Source organism: Tenrec ecaudatus, chromosome 7 (genome assembly GCF_050624435.1).
Source record: "Tenrec ecaudatus isolate mTenEca1 chromosome 7, mTenEca1.hap1, whole genome shotgun sequence".
Taxonomy (NCBI): Eukaryota; Metazoa; Chordata; class Mammalia; order Afrosoricida; family Tenrecidae; genus Tenrec; species Tenrec ecaudatus.
Genome location: NC_134536.1, coordinates 101,039,764 through 101,057,316, shown reverse-complemented (window position 1 = coordinate 101,057,316; position 17,553 = coordinate 101,039,764). Strand labels below are relative to the sequence as shown.

The following is a 17,553-nucleotide window of genomic DNA, read 5'->3' as shown; positions in this document are numbered from 1 at the left end:
GGTTTCTGGCCTGATGTTATGGATTGATTTTTTCCCCTCAAAAAATGTATTCTAACCTAACCCCTATAATTGTAGGCATAATGCCATTTGGGAATAGGGGTTTGTTATGGTAATAATTGCATATCAGTATTTGGTTTCTGAGCTAAACCAAGCATTTCTGAACTAAAATAGCAACCGAGGCACAAAAAAAAGCAAAAATGGGAAAGATTGATACTATGCAGAAATCTCCAGGGAACCAAGGAACAGAAATGGAAAGAGATAAGGATTTTGAGAGAAGCTTCTAGTTTGTTAAACTATAACACAATAAATTTCTGTTCATTGAAACCCCCCATTTGCCGTTTCTCTTTAGAGGCATTAGGAAACCTGGGGAAACGATGTGAAAACCAGTGTCTTCATAACACGCGGAGAACAAAAGATAAGACTCATTGTTATGAGGGCAGAGAGTAAGATGCTCGTGAGACATACATGTGGGATTATCTGGGCCTGGACACTTGAGCAAAGAATTGAGATGGAGAGATGGTTTTAAAGGCAGTTCGAGACATGTGACTAGACCAAGGTTCGTTGTTCTTTTCAAGTGCTGTGTCAAGCTGGTTCTGGCCAATAGTGACCTTATGCACAGCAGAATCCAACAGTTCAGTCCTTCACCGTGCTCCCAATCCCTTTGGCTGTCTTTCTATTGCTCACTGACCCTTTACTTTACCAAGCACGATGATGTCTTCTTTCCAGGGATAGCCCCTCCTAATAATGTCCAAAAAACGGGAAACATAGGGGAGAGAGAGAGAGGGGAATTGGGGAGTACATAATGAAGCGGGAAGGAGGAGGGAGCCCTGGAGCTGATCGTGAGTGCACAGAGAATGCTCTAGGATGGATGTGGTGGTGATTGTACAATTCCCTCTTGGTGTGATTGGACGATTGAGCTCTTCAATTGTATAACATGTAAATTATGTGCCAAAAAACTGTTGAAAAAATTAAAAAGTAAATGTTTGCAGTAAAAATAAATGAATAATAAATAAAAATGTGCCAAGTCATTAAAAATAAAACAAACAAACAAAAAACCCAAAGTAATTGAGACAACGTCTCACCATCTGGGTTTCTAAGGAGCATTGCAGCTGTACTTGTTCCGAGATGGAGTTGTTCTTTCTTCTGATAGAACATGCTGTTAGGTGTCCTCACTTTGCTTCCAGCTCACAGTGAACGCATGCGCAGCAGAAGGACCCCTGTCCTGTGCTCCTGCGCTTGCAGCCACGTCTCAGAGTCCATCCCACGAGGGTCTTCCTCCTTTTGGCTGACCTTCTACTTGACCAAGTATGATGGCCTTTTCCAGTGAACCGTCTCCCGGACAACGCGTCCAAAGTACGTGAAACAAAGTCACACCATCCTTGCTTCCCAGGGATGTTCCGGCGATTCTTCGTCCAGGACATGTTTGCTTGGCAGTGTGTGGTACTTTCGGTGTTCTTTGCCAGAATTATAATCCATAGCATCAGTTCTTCTTCGATCTTCCTTACTCAATGTCTAATTTTCACATGCATCAGACGCGATTGAAAATACCATGACTTTGGTCAGGCACACTTGGGTCCTCAAAGAGATACTCTCGATCCGGTGCATCCCAACCTTGTTTGATTTCCTGGTGTTCCTTCCACAAGTGCTGGTTGTGAATCCAAGAACAATGAAATCCTTGAAAATTCTAGTCTTTGGTCTGTTAATCATGCTGCTGCTTTTAAATCCATTTTCGTTTTCTTTAGATTGAGTTGTAATCTATACTGAAGGCTATAGTCTTTGAGCTTCTTCAGTAAAAATGCTTCAAGTCCTCTTAGCTTTCAGCAAGCAAGGTTGTGTGATTTGCGCATTGCAGGCTGTTAATAAAACCTCTTCCAATCCTGTTGTCACTTTCTTTTTTTTAACAGTTTTATTGGCACATAATTTACATATCATACAATTCAAGAGCTCAGTCCTTCGATCATATCTAGGAGAATTGCACAATCATTACCATATCAATATAGAGGCCCCCCATGGTTAAATCCCCTTTAAACTGAGCTGGGCAGTCACAGTCAGTTCTAGTGCTCCCTCCCCTCTCCTGTCTTCCTTTTGTATTCCTGAAATCCCTTTTCCCTCCCTGTCCCCACTCCCCGCCCCTGCATCCCCTGTCAACCCTTGCATCAATTATCCCCCTGCATCCACCCTCCTGAGACGTCACATTCTTCACACAGTACAGCTCCTCACATTTTCTATGCAACATATAGTTTGTATAAATGTTATGGACATCTTTTCTGATTTTAAACATTGAGGACCTCTTTGAATGACTGCCTCTTGATCTATATACAGGTTCACTGTGAGCACAATGAAATATTCTGGAATTCTCATTCTTCCGAGTTATCCATCTTTATCCATAATGCACACAGTTGAATGTCTTTATGCCAATAAAACAGAAGTCACCATCTTTCTGGTGTTCTCAGTTTTCAGTCAAGATCCATCTGATGTCAGCAGCGTTGTCTAGCATTCCACACCATCTTCTGAGAGCAGCTTGCATTTATGGTAGCTCCCAGTCTATATACTGGGGCAATTATTTTTTATTTCTCTTTAACAAAATTTTACTTGCATGTAGTGATATTGCTCATTAATTTCTGCATTCAATCCAGTCACTCCTCTTTGGAATGGGCACAAATATGAATCTCTCCATATTGTATAGTTGAGTAGTGTTTAATGAAGTTTATCTCAAGTGTGGTGTGGGTGTGTTTGGCAGAGAGAGGTGGGGGTGGGGGTGGGTTGGTGGGGCAGGGGGGTGGAGAATGATGTCAACTGTGTTCCTTATTGAAGGTCTGGGTGACAAAATCTGAAAAATGCAACCTTCAAAGATGAAAATTATCTCGACAAGAGAAAGCCAGAGAGCCCCTGATTTGCTGTGGCCCTGAGTCAAAACGGCCTGGGGGCTTGTTTGGCCTCACTCACCTGAGGGAGGAGCTCCTTTCTCAGAGGCTTCATTAGAAAGAAGACCTATTTTGGTATGGAAACAGACATGATTTTCCTTAAGTTACTCTCAATGCATTCAAATTGCATTTTAGATTCTCAATGTAAATAAAGATGTATGTTTTCAGTGTACACCAAACTATATTCATATAAACTAGTAAGGCATCCCATTCACATATTTCTATCAATATCTTATTTTTCTTGATTTCTTCTCTTACTATTTCTGTTTGAATGTATTACATTATTGTCTACACTCAATGATTAGAGGTTTCATGGTAGCATACCATGATTTTAAAAGAAGTTAGAAATTAGCATGAGAATCGTAGAGAGAGTAAAGTGATGAGAAATAAGATATTTCAGTTCTCTTTCAAGGATTTTCATGGAAAAAGCTGCAGGGAAAAAAGTGCTATATCAGAAGGAAACATGCTGCTGTCTGTGTGTGATGTGCTACATCAGGACTCAAAAGTAAAATGAATTTAAAAATTTTTAAATTTACCACAATTCTGTTTATTGATGGTTTTTCTACTAACTGCTCATTTTAGCATTTATTACCCTTTAGTCTCTTTTGCTCCTGAACTTCCATTTTATAATAAACACTCTGAGCATTTGCTGCATCACTAAATTCCATTTTAAAACCTAATCCTTCTTTGAAATGATAATATGAAGGCAACTCTTACAAACACACATGTAAAGAAAACCATAGTGTCCTAAATAATTTGTTTCCCTGTCAGTGTAGCCACGGAGCTACAGATGGTGAGTTCAGTGAGCCGAGAATTTAGGGCTGAGGATCAGTAATCCCACAGCCGCTTGTCAACTAGGGATGTGATAGGCCAGGAATGGCTGTCGCTCCGAGACGGCTTCATGCAATGCAAATCTATAAACAGAGAAAGCAAGATTAATTTTAGTGTTTTTTAGAATATTTACCAGACTATAAGCTTTATGCTATTCTTTCATTTTGCTATCACAATGTAGCAAATCACCACAAACTTAACCTGGAAAATGGCATGCATTTATTACAGTAAAACCTATGAAAGTCAGACTTCGTGAAGGCAGAAACCTGTCAGAGAAGGAAACTTTAAATATGTTTTTTTCCCTGAAATATTGGGTGATGAAAAAATTACGACCACATCTGTAAAAGGGAGAAACTTAAGTGACCCAGGAGAACAAGCCTGTTCCATGAAATTCCCACACTCACAGGTTTCACACATCCCAGAACTGTTGGTTTCTTTTCTCCAGAGTCCCACAAGCTTGATATTAGGGTGTCGACCACCAGAGAAATGCCCTGCCCCCAAAAAATCTTTATTACTTGGATAGTCCATTTCTTCTCAATAAGTATTGATAACTTCCCTTGATACAGTAATCTCTGAAGAGAGATTCTCTAGTATTTTCCCCAAACTACCTTCAGTTCAAAATTATTTACTGAGCACCTTACTTGTTAGTTCAATACTCTGGAGAGACAAGATCAGTAAGAGGATCCAATTCCAGGGACTTATGATCCAGTTGTAAAGCATGCTGTGGAGGGAGATGTTAAGAGAGACCAAGCCTGAATCATTTTTGAGGCCAGGAAGGAAATTTGGAATAGCTGCGTTCACCAATACCTTTTTTTAACCATAGAATTCGATGGCTTAAATATATTAAAAAGAGTTGTACTCTCTTCCTCACAATCATTTCTTAGTTTTTTTTCCTTCATTCTTGTGTCCACTATTATTAACTCCCATTTTCTCCAATCTCCTTCAATGACTAGTGCCCACTAATAGTGACCCTATAGGACAGGGTATAATTCCCCCTGTGAATTTCTAAAGTTAATGTTTTAATGTTGGCTAGTGGTTTCGAACTGCTCACTTTCAAGTTAGCAACCCAACATGTAACTACTATACTACCAGTCATAGCTCGTCTGTCTTCCCCTGCCATAACCCCAAGGAGCTATTAATCTTGTTACTGCCTCTTGCTATAGATTTATCTATTATGCTGGGTCAAATAGAGGGGCGGTGCAAAAGAGTAAGGATGTCAACAAGATGGATTGACACTGGCTGCAATAATTGGCTCAAACACAGGAGTAATGGGGAAGATGGTGCAGGACAGGACAGTATTTCGTTCTTTTGTACATAGGGTTACTATGAATCAAAACCAACACAATGGCACCTAGAAACAGCATGTCCCCAGAAATCCACTTTCCAATGCAGTCTGTCAGGACAAGATTACTCCCCTCTCTGGCCAGTGGCCTGAGGGTGTTCAGTGGAGACAATCTACATGGGGACCTTGCAATGGATTTTGAGCTATCGCTGTCAGGCATAGCCTTCTGCAATCCAGGTACTCACAAATTAAACTCCTAAACAATCTCCTCCTCTGTTCTTGGATATTATTTATAATCCTTAGATCATATAGGCTGCACACTGCCCTCCTAGTGGGTCACTGGAATTCTCTTAATATGAATTCTGTTGGGAAGTGTCATGTTGGGCGACTGCAAAGCAGTCTGAGAGCTCATCTGAGGTGATAAAGGCTCCTGCCAGGCTCTATATCTGGACTGAGATTGTCCATGAAAGAACACGTTCAAGCAGAAGTTTTATAATAGTGTTTGAAGAGAGTGCTGGGAAAGATCTCTAGTAATGAAAGTAGTTAGGAGATGCAGTCAGGTTTGTCATGCCCCTAAAGACGAGGAAATTCTGAGTAGAGGATGCGCAAGTTATCATAGTGATACAATGCTTAAAGCTTCAGAAAGCTACGGGTGCCATCCTAGGTCTTGGACCCTAGACGAAAACCCAGAAGAGCAGGCTCTAAGCTGCTAAATCTGATCAGCTTGATTTCTTTGCCCAGTGCTTTCACCTTTCCTCGATACTGCCTCCCCTAATCCTGCCGTGGCTAATGTCAGAATTTGTCATCACTGAGAGGTCCAACAAATGTTCTAGAATTTTTGGTCATTCACAACCAAACCAAACATATTGCCACTGAGTGGATTGTGACTCACAGTGACCCTATAGGACAGGGTAGAACTGCCCTTGTGGGTTTCTGAAACTGCAAATCTTCATGGGAACAGAAACCTAGTCTTTCTCCTACTCTGGTCACTATGGGGGTGTTTTCCTCGTGTTTTCAGTATGATGAATCTCGTACTTGAAGAGTACCACCAATGGGCGCTCTTCTATGGAAGGTCTAAAGTGTGTCAGGTTCACATTTGCCATCAAAAATCAAGGAAGTAGGTTCAAGATTGGAATTCAGGTTAAGCTCCTGGTGTGGTTGTCCTTTTACTAAAGGGGGCACACAGGTGCCAGAAGGTTTGGAGAAGTTGAATAAGCAGCAAATTGAACCATGGTTGTCGTGAACTTTGATGTCAGATTGCCCATTGAGTTGTCAAAAGTAAATAAATGACTGTGGTCTAAAGTTGTTGCTGTTGTTTTCCAAACCATTGTGTTAGGAGTAATCCAGACATCATGCGATTCCATAGGTCAAGCACATCCAGCAGTATTGTACCATTGCTACCAAAATCAGTTTCAAAACCTTTTCTTCCTTCTTGAACTCCTTGATATCAGCTCCGTCTCCCCACCTCCCCCACCTCACGTCCCAGTACCCCTTCTTCTAGTTGCTGTCTCTATCGATGTACCTATCCTGGACTCTATATACTGAAAAACATAGGAAAACACCTAACAAAGATTCAAGAAGGCTACCAACAATGACAAAATACAAAAAGATAAATTCCAATATGGAAGAAAAATATGAAACACCAGCTCAATCCCAAAGTGTATTAGAGGAGATATGAAGTGAGAAGATTTTAACCATTCTAGTCAGATCTATCATTTTAATCTACTCTATTGGTCTCTCTAACACTCTCTGATCACCGGGTTAGTCCCATCCCTCGATCATGGTTAGAGGGAAATTGCCAGAGGCTTACTCCCTGTGGAGATCCTGCAAGTGTATTTTGGGCTTCCACTGTCACCCACAGCCTTCTGCACACCAGAATCTCACAACTTAAGCTCTGATACTATTCCTTGCTTTGGATTTGGATGATATAATTTGCAATCTTTGGATCACAGATGTTGGTGTGCTTCTTCCGTGTAGGTGTAGTTTATGCTTCACTTAGATGGCTCCTTATTTGGAACAAGATGGGTCTAAAGTTTCACATCGGATCACACTCTGCTTCTCTTTCGATGGCTTTTCTAATAGTAATGGATAACCAGGAAGACTCTGTGATGGCTTTATTGATTTATCCCTGTGATAAATGGTTTCTTGCATTTAGCACAGTGTTTTCAATATTCATCCATGTTGTAGCAACGCTGTGATTTAATTGAAAGGGTGATACTCCCTGACTTTTTAGCATTTCAGAAGTTAGCACACATACACATGTGCGCATTCTCTCTCTCTCTCTCTCTCTCTCTCTCTCTCTCTCTCTCTCTCACACACACACACACACGCACACACACACGCATACACGTTTTAAAGGTGAATCAGACATCAAACTCAGTCTCTTTCCTAGAGAAGCAAAGTTCCAAATTTGTCTTAGCACAGTGCTCCTCTGACTCTTGAGTCATCTCCTCACCTCACTGCAACCAAGGAAATGCCAACTCAAAGCAAGTTCATGGCACAGGATAGAACTGCCTCTGTGAGTTTGTGAGACTAGCTGTTTACGGGAGTGGAAAACCCTGTCTTTTTCCCTGGGTGCTGCTGGTGGTTTTGAACTTCTGACCTTGGTGGTCTTGAACTCCTGACCTTGCTATTAGCAGCCTAACAAGTAACCGCTGTGCCACCAGGGCTCCTTTTTTTGAGTTACTTGGGGCTGTTTAAATGCAAGTTGTGATGTAAGTAAGTTAGGTAATTAGAAAAGAATTTTGTATTTCTAGTGTGTTCATACTGAAGTTTTTAATACATGGACCCCAGCGGTTAGTAAGACTTGGAACATTAACACAAAGAAGGAAGGCATTCCTTAGAAAATGTGGTTGTGTTCATCACCACTACAAAGACATAAAACAAAAAGAAACTTGGCTAAACTCATGCAGCTGATGCAGGAAAGTAAAGAATTATTCAGGAATACTTAGAGATCTAAAAGGAAATAACAAAACACAAACAAACCAACCCCAAAGCGATTCTTTGTCATCTATTTGTGATCCCTTTCTTTTCCAAAGGACAGGTATGGCACAAAGAACAGGGAATTTGGCAGTTGCTAGAGAAGCAGAAAACCGAACTCTCTTATTGCTGTTCTTAGCCTCTGAAAAATAATGGTTCTCGTTGTAAAAAAGGGGCCACTTACCACTAGCTGCTTCAGGTAGGACTGTGCTAACATCACCCCAAACCTCCACCTATCCCCATTCCTATCACTGCCCATAAAGGACGCTTAAGCAGCAGGGAAGGCACTGGAGGTTTCTTAGTGAAGACTGTCAGTTGACTGCCAATCACTATGGAGTGCGTCTTGTGGCGAGTGGGACAGAGAGTCTCTCCTGCGGTGGACTGGTTGTGGTAGAGGGCTATATCGAGGAGGATCGCTGACTTTCATTTAAATATTTAATGCCGTGTAATTCAAGGATCACCAAAGAATTCCCATCTCTCTTAAACCTTAATGTAATGAGAATTCCCTTGTGTAAAACATGTTGTAATACAATCTTGGAAACAGTTTTCAAAGTTCACCAGGGTTGGAAAAGTTCGACTTGATCTTCTCATGTATACAAATGTGCCTTCCCCTGCTTCTCTCTCGACTGCTATTTAGATCAGCTTCCCCACGGGAGATCGGTTCTCTTCACAGTATCCGATCTAAATAACCATGGTTCCCTAAGTCTATCTGCAGACGGTTTGCAGGTAGTTCATGAATGAGTATTTGGTTATTTATATTCATTATTTGGCAGTGCTATGTTTTCCTAGTAATATAAATGAATAGTTTTTACATAAAGTCCAATGAAAGTTTTTCTTACCCCAAAGATGTTTTTATGGAAGACTCAGCTACTCTTAATTAATCAGCAAGTAAGCCAAGTTTGATCACCTCAGAAAAAAGCAGCAGTGTTGGTCATTGTGAGTCCAATCACTTTTAGATTCTTGGGAGTATCTGATTCTGCTTATTTTCATGCCCCTTACACTATATAACAAGGAGGCCTGGTGATACCATGGATTAAGCACCGGGCTGCAAATGACAATGTCATTGGTTCAAATCCATTAGCCACCCCAAGAAAGAATGATGAGACTGTCTGCTTATTTAGAGATGGACAGCCTCAGAAACACTAAGGAGCCATTTGGCTCTGTCCTATAGTGTCCCTTTGAATTGGAATCTACTCGATGGTGATGGGCTTCTTGGCTTTTTTGCTTTATTTTGTTTGGACTATAACTCTAAGCAACTCCCTGATTTGTGGAAAAGTATTTTCTAACACAGATTGAAACAGATCATTTGGGCTGCTGACCTCAAGGTCAGCAGTTCTAAACCACCAACCAGCCTTTCCTTGGGAAAAAGATGAGGCTCTCTACCCCTGTAAATAGTTTAAGGCTCAGAAATCCACAGGGGGCAGTTCTGCCCTATTGAGTAGCCATGGGTTCGAATTCACTCGATGGTAGTGAGTGAGTTTTTTTAAGGGTTAAACCAACCAATTTTAGTTTGAAGTCATCAATATTAAAGGCTACTCAATCTGGCTTCTGTATATAATTGTTGAAAAATCTTTTGATCGCTTCAATAATTTTCAATGTATCTTGATCTGAAATGGACTCTTGATTTTAGATTTTATAGCAATAGTCCTTCAATACTTAGAAGATCTAAAGGCCAAAGTATGGAGTAGGAGTTGAACTATATAAATAAATGCACTAGTAAGTAAGCCATAGTTTGTTTGTTTTTTTTACTATTGGTGAACTCAAAGCTTATGGATCTAATAAAATATTTATAATATAGATCATCCATTTTCTTAAGTATTTTTATACTGTTAGTCATGAATGTCTAATTATATCAAAGACATTATTCTATGTGATCCTTAATCAGCATCCATGGGAGCAGGAGTCAAGAGATTAATAACATGGCATTGGGCACATATGCTGTAAAAGACCAATTTAACATGTTAAGTAGCAAACATATTGCTCTGCGATTAAGTTGTGCCTCACCCAAGCCTTGGTATTTTCACTTGTCTCAAATGGATGTAAACCCTGGGCAATGTATAAGAAGATAGAAGATCTGATGCCTTTGAATTATGGTGTTGGCAATGCATATTAAATACACCAGGAATTCCTAGATGAACTAACAAATCTGTGTGGGATGAAATACAGCCAGAATATGCCTTAGAAAGGAGGGGGATATGACTGTCCCATACTGTGAACATATTACCAGGAGGGACCAGTCCCTGGAGAAGGAATTGGGGGAGAGTCAGTAAAAAAAGAAAGACCCTGGATGAGATGGATAGATTCAGTGGCTTAAAGAATGTTTTCAGAAATAGCAATGATCGTGAATATGGCACATGAGATATCGTCAATTAATATGGCTCTGATAACCATATTAATCTAGCCCTGGTGGGCTAGATTATGAGTTGGGCTGCTAACCACAAGGTCAGCGGTTCAAAACCACCAGGGGCTCTGTGAGAGAAAGACAAGACATTCTACTCCCGTAAAGAGTTACAGTCTTGAACCCACATGAATACTCTACCCTGTTCTGTAGGGTCGCTATGAGTCAGAGCCAATTTGACGGCGGTGAAAGAGCCATGATTCCATGGGTGATGTATTCTAATTCCGTGCCTGTGGCTAGCATCTCATTTTGGAGGCCATGCTCTGCTATCCTAAGGAACAGGATTAAGTCCTCACCTCAGTGAAGGTGTGAACCAAGCCAAACCCTTTGTGTTCGTAGTGGTTAGGATTTGGGCTACTAGCTGCAAGTTCAGCAGTTAGAAACTACCAGCCACTCACTATTAAATGGCAATCCACACGGACCCCTTTAAGATCCAAATCTTGTCTTTACTGCCAGGACTATGCTCACGTTTACATTGTCTCTGTTACAGGTACCTTAGAAAGGAAAGAAGGCTGGGCTGGGGTTCACTTCTAGCTTGTGCTCTACAGGTCTGGGTCATGGAGACTCAGCTCTCCTTCCAGTGAATTAGAGGCTCTACTCTATTCCCTATCGATCTGATGGAGGAGCTTTAGTTGAGGAGAACCTAAGAACCCTGCGTGTGCTGTGAATTGCTGTTGAGTGATGATGGCGTGTGGCTGCAGCGGTGGGGTGTGAAGTGCGGGGCTGCAGGGTCTTCTTCTCATTCATAGGGTCACGGAGAACGGAAGCGGGTTCCACAGTCCCGAATTCCAACAGCCAAAAGAAAAACAAAGCTCTAAAGGGCAGTGATTTTTAAAAAGACATTTATTTCCCTGTCATACTTCACAGCTTCACTCACTGTAGCCTCATTCAGACCCCGGCTAATGGACGCGCCATCTCGTCATGCTCCCACAGTCAGCAGGGCCGTTGAAAGGCTAGCAAATCATATCCTGGCGCTTAAAGCTCCCTGTAATAAATGACACACATATTCAACTCACATTTCCTTGACCAATTAGAGGTCACGTGGCTGCCTCTACCTTCAGACAAGAAGAGCAGGGCCTTCTAGCCACGCTGTCAGTGCACAAGGCACCTGCATGTCTGTGCGGAGATCCAGGAGCTGTCATAAGTATTAAAGTGTGCATCTGTGAGTTATTTACTTTGAGATGAATTTAGTGAAGAAATTATCTTTTGCCGTGTAGTTGTAGGAGGGTCAGTTATATAACTTTCTACAGTGAATTTTAGGTTGTACGCAGCCAAGATTTGACAAGGGAAGATGTTTGCATATGATTTTTTTAATTAGGATACTTTCTTCAAGGCATATGCATTGTTATTAGAGTCATAAAATGCGCACATATGAAATGGAGAAAATGTTAAAGTGGCAGAGAAACGTTAGGCTTGTGAGAAATGGCATAGCCAGATTTCTTGGGGAAAAGAGTTGGACTGGATATTGAAGGATGAGAGGGCTTAGCAATGACTGTGCCACCCTGCTCCCCATTGCCAGAAGCCAAACCCACTGCTACAAAGTCAATTCTCATTGGTGTAGTGGCTGGTAGCCACAAGGTTTGCAATTCAAACACACCAGCCGATGTGTGGGGAGAAGGGGAGGCTTTCTACTCCCAAAATAATTACAGTCTCGGAAACTGTGTTAGTCCAGGTAGACTAGAGACACAAATTCATAGGCATTCATGTGCATATAGGAAAGAGCTGTATATAAAGAGTAATTGTGCATTAAGAAAACATCCCAGCCCAGTCCAGATCACATCTGTAAGTCCTATATTAGCCAATATGTCCAATATTAGACCATAAATTCCTCTTTAGACTCATGTAGTCATGCACTAATGCCGAAAGCAGGAAGATCACAGGCCAGTGGGTGGGAAGTCTTGTGGATCCAGTGGCAGTAGAAGCATCTCAGCGCTGGCAGGGCTCTCCGTGTGGCTCCTCCAGCTCCCAGGGCTCTGGCTGCATCAGCATAGCTCCATGTGGCTTCTTGTCAGGAAAGTCTCGTAAGGAGTGAGCTTGTGTCCCACCTCCAGTGAGCTATCTCTTTTTTTTTTTTTTTGCCGGTCCCCGAGGCGTTTATTGGGCAGACTGGGGCGGGAGGTTTCAGCTTAGAAGAAGGTGTTGGGCCGCTTGGTGGTGAAGCGTGGCTTGTGCTGGCGTCGCAGGACTCGGTGGGGCAGTGGGAACTTGATCTTGGAGTCATGGAACTGCTTGACCGCAGGCCGGCGGCACTTGCTCGCCGCAATCTCGTCCACCTTCATGATCTGGATGGAATGGGCCCGGGCTCGGTGCCGAGCACCCATGTCACGGTAGCACTGGGTGACGGCGCCTGCGGTGGTCAAGTCCCGGTACTCCCGGTACATGTTGTGGGTCCCGCTGCGGGAGTCGTATCGCAGCCAGATGCCAAAGTTCTTCACCCGCAGAGGGGACTTCTCGAACACCTGCCCGCAGTACACAATCTCCCCGGAAGACTTCTTCATCTTCTTCAGCTGTGACACAAAGTACCAGAAGCGGGACTTGGTGACTACGTGGTTGGGGGCGAAGATGCGCATAGGGTAGAGTGGCGGTGTCCGGCACTTGGGGGTGGGCAGGCAGCGGCCCACCACCTTGTACTCACGAAGCGTGCCCGAGGCCTTCATGGCGGACCTTCCGCGCTCGTCCCGACCCGCAAAAGGAAGTCCTTTTTTTTTTTTTTTTTAAAGAAATTTATTATACCTTGTTATATTTCTTGACTGCTTCTTGTATTGATATTGACTGTGGATTTAGGTGAAAGGAATCTCTTTAGCGTCTCCAAATGAGGTCATCAAGCTCTGACTGACAGGCTAAACTCCACCCCTTCACTCTCCTCTCCAATTGATAACAGATTATGAAACTACCACAGAAACCCACAGGAGCAGTTGTACTCTGTCCTCTATGGTCATTATGATAACACTTATCAGTTGCCATTATATCTGACTGCTCATTAGAAACTCTTACCATCATCCTAATATTTGGTACGTTGGACTTCATTGTGCAGCCACTTTGCAAACCTGTCTCATGGCGGATTTCCCTCATTTTGACCATCCTCTACCAAATACGGTGTTCCTCCGTGACTGGTCAATGAGGCGTCCAAAGGAAGCAAGGTAGTCCCTCCACCTTCACGTCGAAGGAGCATCTGGCTGTACTGCCTCCCAAACAGGCTTGTTCCATTCTCTGGCAGACTATGACATCGGTATTCTTTGCCAGCCCTCCAGTTACAGTGTGACAATTCTCCCTTGGTGATTATTTTTCATTATCCAGCTTTCACATGCCCACAAGGTTATTGAAAGTGCATGGCTTGAGTCAGACGCACTTTGATCATGGAAGTGAAATATTTGATTTTAAAGATTTAAATGATGTCTTTTGCAGCAAATCTTCCCAATGCAATACATCACTTTATTTCCCGACTGTGTATTCCTTTGACATTGATGGTTGATCTTAACAACTTCGTTTTTGTTTTCTTGGGGGGTTTCTTGGTCATTTGTTGTGAGGTTTTTGTGGTCCAGTTTGGGGTCTTTTTTTATATATTCTAGTGTAATCCATGCTGAAGGGTTAATCAGCACTTTCAGAAGCAAGGTTCTGTCACCTGCCGGTAATAGGTTATTAATTCTTAACGAATGACATTATTCAAATTTTCATCTAATTCTCTAGTACTGTACACAGGATCCCGTGGGATCTCTATATTTCTAGCCCAAAAATATATGCTGGAAGCTGAGTTCATCAGGATTGTTTGCCTTGCTTCTGATTGCCACCTTATTGACAATTCTGTAGCCTTGCTTACCTACCTTAAGGACTAGTACCTTGACAATATAGCTCCCCATCTTGCTAACTTTTCTTAACGGGACTTAATGAAACTTTTACCTCTTCTCCTAAAAATGCTAGGAAGCAGTGTGGGTATGCCAAAGTAGATATGCCAGTGATCAAGGATAAAGCACTCTTCCACCTCTGTGTGCCGCCGGGATCTGCTGACAGACACTAATGGTAGTTGACATTGAACTCAATCCGAAGCACGGATGATAAAGAAGAAAAGCAAAGTCTGTACTGTGCTTTAGTTGTCTCTTCTTCTTACTCTTCAACAACCACCTTGGATGTATTTCGTTGCGTGCTTTTGGAAAGTTTTTGTGTAAGACAGAAAACAAAGAAAAGAAAGGTTTTCATCTAACACAGCGAGCACCTTCATCCCTTTTCAAAGTACAATCATAGAAATAAAGGGGCAGGGAAGATGTCACTCAAGACAATAAATTTTATTTGAACATTGTTAAACTAATGTAGAGCATATTATACTAATGAGCTAGTTGCCCAACTTAATGAAATTACTTGATTCTATCTAGCAGAATGGCAGATATTTTTATTATAGTAGCAAAAATGATTTACTGCAGAGTAATTCTTTCCTAAGAGGGTATAAGAGTGGGTTTTGAGGCTTTTTAAAGATATAATACTATTTTTAAATCCTAATGTTAAGTCAAGTTCAAGGACTTATAACTAACATACAGAACTTGGATCTCAAAATATTTCTATTTTATTTTCACATAAATCTATTAGAATGGCAGGAACAAACCACAGTGACTTTCTCTTAAGCAGAGAGAGGTAAAGCAAGAAAGGGTCAGCACTTTCCCAGTTGCAGTTTGTTGACTTTTGCTTCACAAAATCCTATATCAGAACTGCCTCAGCATCATCCAGTACAGAACTGGTTATGCGTGGGACTGCTACCTGCAAAGTCAGCAGCTCAAAACCACTAACACCTCCTTGGGAGAAAGATAAGGGGTTTTACTCCCATAAAGAGTTACAGTCTCAGAAATGCCCAGTAACAGTTCCACCCTGTCCTATGGAGTCTTCATGAATTCCGCCCCCTTGCAGTTAAGGACTTTGTTTCACCTCATTAGTCTTGTAAGAACTGCTTAAGCCCATTGGTAGTATTAAGATCATTGGATGCAGGAAAGCTAAGATCGATAACCCTTCGGAACAAGTAATGGGAGCAATGATTCCCTGAGCGTATGGGAAGAAGGGGGAGGGGTAAGGGGGAAACTGATAGCAATGAGGACTGTATAACCCCACGCAAGGGGAACGAACAACATAAGTACATGTGAAAGGATACATTGGAGGCTGTAAGATACTGCAAAAACAAACAATAATATATAATATTATAATTAGGCTTTCAGGGAGGTAGGATGGGGGAGAGAGGGGATAAAGAGGAGCAGATGTCAAGGAGTTCAAGAAGAAAGAAAATGTCATGAAACTGATGGTGTACAATTGTGTAATTATGTTTGATCTAATTGAGGTATGAATTGTTACAATATCTGTAAAAGCTTCCAATAAAATGACAATCGTGCAAAACAGAGAACCCTGAAAGGAGAAAGAGGGAAATATAGGATGATGGTGGGGTGGAGAGTTGTCCGTGACTTTGATACAGTTGATATGCAATTATTTTTACCCCAGCCCTGTTCTGAACTCATACTAACAAGAATTAGGGAAATAAATGGAGTCCAATAGAGATGAATCCAAATCTGGTTTCAAAACCCGCTGATTGGTTGCGATCTTCCTACCAAAGTACTGTATCTTAGGCTCTGGCTATCCAGTCGATATTTCATAGGTCAAAGGCTCATTAGAGCATTTCCTGAGAGCCTTTTTCAAGAACCCAGAGTCCCACCTCAGATGCTTCATATCAGAATTTTATCAAGAGCCCCAAGTGATAAGAATGCATCAGAAGCACTAGTGACTATAAATTCTCCCGTAAGTAGAGAGACGGACTGTAATTTTCTCTTCCCCAGTTTTAGGAGTTCTTCTGTGGGACTCTGACCAGTTCATTCTGGCTTGAATTTGAGAATTTGTATTTTCCACCTCACAGACATTGAATCGGAATCTACATTTTAAGAAGTTTTTTTTATACAAAGGAATTACCTCAGACTCACCTAGGTGTCTGTTAAAATTTATATTCTGTTGCAGCGTATCTACCGTGGAAATGCTGGATTATCAGCAGGGGGTTGCACCTGAGTGAACCATTTCAAAACTCTGGTTTATTGTCAACATATATACCTTCAGCAAGTGGTGCGAGGCTCATACTAATAAACAGGCACTTAATAATGACTTTAGGTGGAAGCCAGATTAAACCAGGCAATTGCTATGAACAGGCTTCCAGGTAGATTTTCATGAAAGAGAAGTTAGTCATCCTTGCCATGATTGCTTAATGAATGCCAGCAGTTGGTCTTCAAAGGGAGCCAGGGAGGCCCCAGTAAGCACTGAGGCAAACTGCAAGTGCACAATGTGCCAGGGAGAACGAATGTTTTTCCTACATGTTCACACATGACTCTATTTCATTCAGAAAAATAAGGTTCAAAAATGGCACCATCTGGCTAATGACAAACAGATGTCGTGTGGGTCACGCACTCCCTGACCTGTGACCTGTGGTTTTCCCATGACTCAACGGTCTTGACTAAAGGGAGTTAACTCTTGGATCCTGAACAGATTCTAAGTGACCTACATGCCTTCTTCCTCTCATAGTTTTCCTCCCTGCCCATGGCCATGACAAGACCCTACACTGCAGGGAGGTCTCAAGACCCCCTGTCATGTTTACCTAAAAGCAAATCCATGCTCTGATATTTAAATTGAGATTCTGTTAAAAATCAGACAGAATGCTAATATACAAAGTCAGTTAAAATTCTTTTTGTTTATAGTTTAAAGCCATGTGGCCATGAGGTGGTTTTTACTTCTTTCTAAAATTTTAGTCGAGGAAAGAAATTATCCTCGTTCGTACATGTTTTTATATGTCTTCGGTCTGTCACTCCATTCCCAGTTACTCCCGGTTCATGGAAGAATGTGGGCAAATGATAACCATTAATATTCCACAAGTTTTTGTTCTGCCAGTACCTGCTATTCAATCCCACTCTTGAACCTTCCCTAAAAGCTCACACGTACCCAAAAGGAAGGATTTGAACTTCAGCACATTTACTTCTCCTGCTATGCACTGTTTTCCATCACACACACACACACACACACACACACACACACACACACACACACACAGAGAGAGAGAGAGAGAAAGAGAGAGAGAGAGAGAGAGAGAGAGAGAGAGAGAGAAATGGTCCCAGCGTAGGTAAGGGCATGGA

General features: G+C 41.9%; 1 protein-coding gene and 1 pseudogene across 1 annotated transcript in view; one reads left to right on the top strand and one right to left on the bottom strand.

Moving 5' to 3' along the window:
* KCNQ5 (potassium voltage-gated channel subfamily Q member 5) overlaps window positions 1–17,553 on the top strand; it is a 610,069-nt gene that overhangs the window by 134,017 nt on the left and 458,499 nt on the right. The gene's annotated exons all lie outside the window — the stretch shown is intronic.
* Window positions 12,477–13,105, bottom strand: LOC142452873 (large ribosomal subunit protein eL20 pseudogene; annotated as a pseudogene).